This window comes from Cupressus sempervirens, chromosome 2 (genome assembly GCF_028749045.1).
Source record: "Cupressus sempervirens isolate cs-2001-9-10 chromosome 2, ASM2874904v1, whole genome shotgun sequence".
Classification (NCBI taxonomy): Eukaryota; Viridiplantae; Streptophyta; class Pinopsida; order Cupressales; family Cupressaceae; genus Cupressus; species Cupressus sempervirens.
In genome coordinates this window covers 319557429-319565238 of record NC_143119.1, presented here as the reverse complement: position 1 = coordinate 319565238, position 7810 = coordinate 319557429, and the positions used below count along the sequence as shown (strand labels likewise).

Here is a 7810-nt window from a genome sequence, read left to right as displayed (position 1 = left end):
ACAATCAAGGGAAGGATACAAGAATCAGAATGAAACTAAAGAGATTTCTGCTCAATTATATTCATTTCCTTGAAATTATACATTCATAGGCATGAAATAAAAACATAGAAATGTCTAACAAATCAGAACTAGCTGTATTATCTTTATTACTATTGTTCATACAAGAGAAATTGTTGAAGAAAAAGTGGTGTCACAATGATGAGAACACATCAAAACTAGAACCCTGGTTTCACAAATCTAAGAACACTCAAGATTGGAATACACATGGTATCACAGCAATGAGTAGTTTTTTCTCCAAAAACTAGAACTCCTACAATGGATGAAAGAAAGAAAGATATAGGAGGAGAGAATTCCCAAATCTGATCTGAGAATGACATGTGTCCACTTGGAAAACATCTCCTGGAGTTGCAAAACCTCTTTTTTCTTCCTACCCCATTTATCTAATTTGGTTTTCATATATATTTTGTAACTGACTTGAAAAATCTTTTGTTCAATGATGAAAACCATTCTGTTTGCCCAAAATCTAAAAGCCTCATGAAATGTTGGTAAAAATTTGAGTTTAAACTGATTGAAGTTAACCAAATTTGACCCTAACTGCATTTTTACCATGTTTTACCAAGCCTATAACTATGTTTTTAGTTTTAATCAATTTCACTGAGAAGGTTCAAATTTTACATTTCTGCCTATAATTTGAACCAATGAATTCTTGTGTAAAAACAAACTCCATAATTAGAAAGTTTGTCTTCTCCCAGTTTCGACAATATATAACATGCATATATTTGGTTATAGGAAACCCCTTGAATCTCAGTTTGAAAAACATACCCCCTTGCTAAAGGATCTAGCCCGCATTTTAAATTTTCAAAAGTTTAAAATATCCTAATGTTCATACTTTAGAAAATATCTTGTTTGAATTTAAAAAACTTCTGTACATGACCTTTGGATAAAAAATGATATTTTAAAAAATATTTTATTTTTTTCCTCAGCTTCCATTTTGGGTCAAACTTGGTTTGATTGGGCTGCCACATGGCAGCCTCTCATTGGCTCATGAATTGTCTACTCAGCACCTCACTTGTGCCTGTCATGTCACTTCCACGTGGCACATACTTACTGGTTTGGGGTCACTCCAGCCAAATCACCATAGATGGGGTTTGCTGCCACATGGTGCTTAGGCACTTACCTACATTATTTATCTTCCTTGCATCTTTGCGAAGCAGAGAAGCGCCAGTCGTCTGATTCACCATGTGGTGCAATCTAATGCATCTGGGAGTTTGGTCTAAGATTATTTGTCCAATTGCCACTTGTCATCACCAACCTAGGCCCATTGCCACATGGCACCTAGGAGCATTCCCAGATTGTTTAAACTCTACACATTTTTGCAATGCAAGAATGCACCTTGGCACCATGTGTCCATTGTGACATGTGGCACCTCAAATTTTGTGCTAGGTTGGAATGTTTTTGAATCATTAGTTAGCTGCCATATCATCACTTTGGTTTGCATGTTCAAGCGTTCAAAATTTACTTATGTTTTCCTCTGGCCGGCCGAGTCCCACACAAGGAGTCTTTAGTCTCTAAAAGAAACGTGTCTTGAAGACACTTGTTTATACTGACACTCTTGTATAAAAGCATTAAAATATTCTACCCACAACTAATGTGGGATTATACTTCTAACTATTTTTATCTTGCTTCATTCATCACGCCATGGGCTTTGTTATACACCTTTAAAGGGCAAAGTCAACTTGCGTTGGAGCTCTGAAAACAACATTTGCCTCGCCAGAGAACCATCCCTGCTTGTGCACTAACAATACATCAACAACATCCAGCCCAGCAAAGAACTCGAACACATCACTCTCACTACAATTGAAAGGAAGGCCTCACAGACGAACCACAGGAAAAGATCGTGCTAACCTCGTACCCGTCGAACATACCCCCACCTCCCATCATGGCCCCTCTTGAATATATATTTGCAACCACTCAATGGCCTTCACAATTACAAATGTCCCTGCAAATGATGAAGTAGTAGTATTTTCTTCATGGCCTTTCTTGCCATGAATTATGGAAGTAAAGCTTTCCTTCTTATACTTCTCAAGAGTATACTTTCGAAAAGCTCTTTCAATTTTCTTATTGAGGTGCTTATTCTGATCATTAATGGAATCAATATCTTGCTCTTCATAAGACTTACGACATGTACTAAAAGCTTTCCTCTTCTGATCCCTGTCCGCTAGCTCTTTCACCATTTTCTCAATATTCTCTTCTGGAATTCTTGGTGCCTTTCCATACTATAGACTTGAACCATCCCGATAAAATTTAGGATTAGATTCTTTAATCTTTTCATATTCATCCATGTCATTAGATATACTTTTGGTACGCTTCTTGTAAGCATTGTATAGAGACTTATGGTTGAAGATGTCCCATCCAAATGGAGTAGGCTTTTTAAATTTCTTTTACTTTTCTTCAGCTACCTCCTGAGTATCTAACATGGAGGCTTTCGTAATATCAAGACCATTTGCATCTAAATTCTTTCCTAAGATTTTATTCTTCTCTTAAATCCACTTTTTTTTTGACACAACTCAGGGCTCGTGTACTGTTTCATGTCTTTTCTTTTCTACAATTATGTCCTTTTGATTAGCTTTTCTTGCTTCATTCATTTTAAGTCTCAGTTCAAATAGCTTTTTTGCCTTCTAGTGAGTTTTGAGTAGTCCACCCCAGAATCATCATCAATATTTTTCTCAGACTTTTGCTTATGATCATCAATAGTGTCATCCTAAGCATTTGGCAACTCTTGAAAGATGGGGATGTCTTCAAATTGGAGAATCAAATCTCATTGCTTGCCTTAGAGTCACTTAATGCATTTTCTTCAACTTCAGCAGATTTCCTATTCTATATATTTTTATGGCCACATCCAACCTTTGTTCCAAGTCCTTATTTGCCCCAATCAGGCCTTCCAATTGCATTTGAAGTTCATACAAGTGTGCTTCCAGCTCTTTCTCCATAGAGGTGCCATAGGAGCTTGATCATTTCCATTGTAGATATCTCCCACTTTATCTTTTACCTTTCCAACTTTGAAAGATATGTGCCCAAAATTATAATGATTACAATCATTATAACCCTTCAATTTTAGGAAACTTTTAATCCCCGATACATCTTATCGGTTCGATACCATTTAGTTGAGCCCCAAAGCGGGTCCGACTAAAAAAATAAAAAATTCCAAACAATTGAATTCTCGAAATTGATCCACTGAGATCTTCAAACTGATAAAAATCAAAATTGAGCATTCAATTATCCTTAAAAGCTCATTTTTACCCTTTACTACCAATTGTCATTTTAGTGCCAAAAGGTCCTTTGACCGGCCTTAAAAATTGACCAAAACACCTGATCAGGCTCTGGAATCAAACATACCGATTCTCTGTTCCGCACTCTTGCACCCTATCGAATCTTGTCTCATGATGAATTCTTAGTCAATAGATATTGACTATCCAAGTTGCCCTTTTAGAACTGCTTGCAAGAAAACATGTAAAAAAACACTAAATCACGTTTGGATTTGGCATCAAAAACTAGGGAAACTAACACTTGGAAAAATGAAACCTGGGGTGTTAGCTCACTGTCATGAGGAAAACGTAAATCTATGATTTGGGCTCATGACGAATAATAAGATGCATTTGGTAAGCGGTCAAAGTAGGCTACTCAAATTTGCAGACTGGAAACACTGGTAGAAAAGTGGCTTTTGCAAATGGAATTGACCTAGGCATGTGTGCAGACGGATTCATCATGATGTGAAAATTGGCACACTTAAAGTATTTTTAGAGTAGAATGTAGGGGTATAATCCATTTGGTCTCATCTATTATGGATTCGAAGATATAACATCTCGAACAAATGTACAAATCAATTTGCATTTTTGATTACCAGTAAAACTCTATAAATTGCAAATGGAATCATGTTCGAAAACTGATCAAACAGATTCACCATAAGCTCAAAATTGAAACATAAAATTTCTCTAACCTCTTAAAGGAAACACAAAAGGAATTTTTTCATTTCAATCAACTGGTTCAAATTTATAACAAACCAAACAGGGCTTCCCAAAATTCTAAACAATTCACATCAACATGACAACAATAAATGACCAACTTTGAGGGATTCAAAACCTATTCAAATGGATTTGAAACGACTTGAAATCTAAAACATAGGCTCTCCAGTATGGACAATAAGCACTCCCAAAGAGGTGAGTCATGACACATTACTAGATGTCAGATATTCAATTGCAAACACAACCTCTTGTCGTTGTTTGATACTTAGGCAAAAATGTAGATTTGACAATTGCTCAAAATAGGACTTCACGAAATAGCTCAGAATGGTAATTTATCATCATGGAACACATAGACACATTGAATGCAAGGTTTTAGAAACATTAAACACCTCATGGGCCTCAAATGGACAGCCAGGTACACATGCATCAAAAAGCACTTATAGGACTTAATTTTTCAATGGTACTCAAAATCAGGGCTTCAATTTTGAGTCCCAACAAGTCGTAAACATAAAAAAATACAAAACAAAAGCTCATTGTAATTCACACAATTAGCTAAAGACAAACAATTGTATGCTAACTATTTGGCACTAGCACGACCAACTTCTCCACCTGTGGCACTATCATAAGATAATCATTGCCAACAATTTCTACATGCAGATGTAGTTGTTGCTTGAAATACATTAGTTTCTCATTAGGTTTAACTACTGGGAATAAAATATATAAACATCCAATTCTCTAAACCCTTAATATAAGTAATGCAGTTTTTCCAATAGTTAAGTGCTCACCAACATTTATGAAGTAGATGCAATCTGACCACTGATTTTGTCAAAATAAAAGGAGTTCTTAGTTCTCCCTCTCCTATGTCCCTCTATGGGAAAGAAAAATGACTATGAATAATTATATACAATTAGTTCCTCATGGATAGAACCATGTGTGTATTGTCGCCTCTAGCGGATTGCTTCCCTACAAACACTAAACCATGGATGTATTCAAACTATGCTCATGGCACATAGGATAGTGTTGGGAGTTAGAGTGAATAAAATAACACCACTCTTTTCAAGATCATTCCAAAATCTATTGATGCATTTGGAGATTATTTTTGCTTGTTCCTGACTATGTGGCATTATTTGCATCTCAAACTTCAGCAAAGGAATGGATTCATTCCATTGATCCATTTTCTGAATAGGGGATTGGACATCTTTTCCCATTTCAAGGGTGTCTAAATTTAATCTGCAAGGGTGAGTATTCTCCAAGATAAGTTGGGGCTATGGTCTCTTCGTCTCTAATATGGTTGAATTATTCTATACAAAAAATATATTTACTCCAATTAAAATGTTGGAGGCAACCAATTATTGCACAAACCCTTAGAGCGAGCACAATTTTCATGAAAGTGTATATGACCAAAAAATGGTTACTTGCCACTAATCATAGTTGAAACCTTCAACATATGATTGCATATGCTTCCTTGTAGGGCCCAAGGACAATCACGCATATACAATTGATTATTGTAAGGTTTGATTAGATAAAATTTGCATGAACTCAGTCTTTTCACAAAATAGTATCTTATTATAGTTTCATTGGGAAAGCAATCATCATTAGGAATGTCCTTTTCCTTCCCTATGCTTTTGTATAAACTTTGCACCTTGTAGTTCCGAATGAAACTAAAGTCCTATAACTTCTCTTTTTTCTTATAGAATGGTTCCATCCTAGAGACGAGGTTGAAGTATAGATGATTCATCTGATGTGTACATTTCTTCTTATGGTCACAAAGGTATCATATCTTTAATGTGCAATAGTAAGATTATATGGGAGCATTTGTGTCTTGATTTGCATGTGAGAAGAATGTGTACAATTTTTCCCACATTTTTGTGTGTAATATCGATATCATGTGAATGCACTTTAGCCAAAACAACTATTTCCAAAAAATAAACACTTTTAAAAAGAGACAGGGATAGCTTACCTATATGGATGTCCCCTTCACACCATATCCTATAGAAATATTCTAAGAATTATTGTTGATAAGAAAAATTGACCCAGAAATCATGCAATAGCCTATAAGTGGTATTCTCACTCTCACCCATTGTGTTCATTATCATTCTTAGGCATTCAAACATTGGTGTATGCACCCTAAAATGGTCGCCTAGACTATGGGCCTCCATTATTCAATTTATCAATTTATCAAATTTCCTAAATCAATGGTGTGTAATATTTTATTAAATCAATTCAAATCAATTTCTTTGATCAAATTCAATTTTTTTTATTTCTAAGGTTGATCATTTTATCCTAAGTCTTATTTAACTAAAAGAACTTGCTCTTTTTTAATTAAATAAAATAAGTCCCCGTATAATTAAAAGAAAACCTCTCTTTTAATTAAATAGTTCATCCACATTTAATTAATTATGAGAAAAACCTCTCTTTTAATTTAATTAAATATTTCCTGTTTAATTAAAAGAACTTGCTCTCTTTTAATTAAATTAAATAAGTCCTCATTTAATTAAAAGAAAACCTCTCTTTTAATTAAATAGTTCATCCACATTTAATTAATTAAGAGAAAAACCTCTCTTTTAATTTAATTAAATATTTCCTATTTAATTAAAAGAACTTGCTCTCTTTTAATTAAATAAAATAAGTCTCCATTTAATTAAAAGAAAACCTCTCTTTTAATTAAATAATTCATCTACATTTGATTAATTAAGAGAAAAACCCCTCTTTTAATTTGATTAAATATTTCCTATTTAATTAAAAGAACTTGCTCCCTTTTAATTAAATAAAATATCCCACTTAAATCTCTTTTTGATGAAAAAGGAGTTAAAACAAATAAAAAATTAAATAAATCTTTTATCTACACTTAATATGGGACTTATCTTCATCCTTTCTCCACCTTTTTCTCAACCACTCCACTTTTCTTATTGTGGATCTTTAGTTCACATTGATCATTATTTCTCTACCCTTGATTAAATCTTTTTTCTCTCAATCTAGATCGTCCACTATTCTTTATAAGGGAGAGTCCTCTCCTCATTTTTGAGACACCCATTATTATGCTATTGTTATGTTGCAGGTTTGGAGAGTAATTTTTGAAGAACGAGTTTTGAATATTAAAGCTTTTGTGGAGAACTTCTATCTTCTTGTCTCATTCTCTCTTGCATGCATGGCTTCCATCATCATGATCCATACTTTGATTTTCATGTTAGCTTAGATCTTGCATTGATAGATTAGATCTTGCTTTCATAGATTAGATCTACATTGTTATTTCTTTTCATAGATTAGATGTCATTTCTTGCATTGTTTTGCATTCTTATCATTTAGATTAGTTTTTTTCATTTCCATTTGCATGCATATTAGATCATTGAATCTCTTGTTTCATGGTGTACTTGTATGGGCACAAACTAGGTCAGATTGAAGGCCTCCATTACAAACCCCTACACTCCATGAATAGGGAGCTATTAGTTTCCATTTGAGACCTCATTTTTGAGAAATCTTGAATATAATGACTCATAGAAGTGTGCTCACATTTTAGGCATACATTTTTGGCACCCACTGTGGGGCAACCCACCTTTGCTTGTTGGATTTTATGCAGATCTGTTTGCAGACTCAAGAAAAAAAAAACTCTAGATTTGAAAGATTTGATCATATCTTTCAAATGGATAGGTATTTTAATCTACAAAAAAAAATTCAGGGTTCTAATATATCAGGGAAGCTTTGGTCCAATTTTTAGATTTTTTTGAAATATTTTAGATTTTTTATGATTTTTCCTTGATTTTTCATAAAAAATTATTTTCGAGAGTAAA

General features: G+C 33.9%; 1 pseudogene; it reads right to left on the bottom strand.

The window, feature by feature from the left end:
* Nucleotides 1-1718: 1718 nt before the first annotated feature.
* The window catches only part of LOC149572392 (pre-mRNA-splicing factor SYF2 pseudogene), a 29319-nt pseudogene continuing 23227 nt past the window's right edge, over nt 1719-7810 (bottom strand).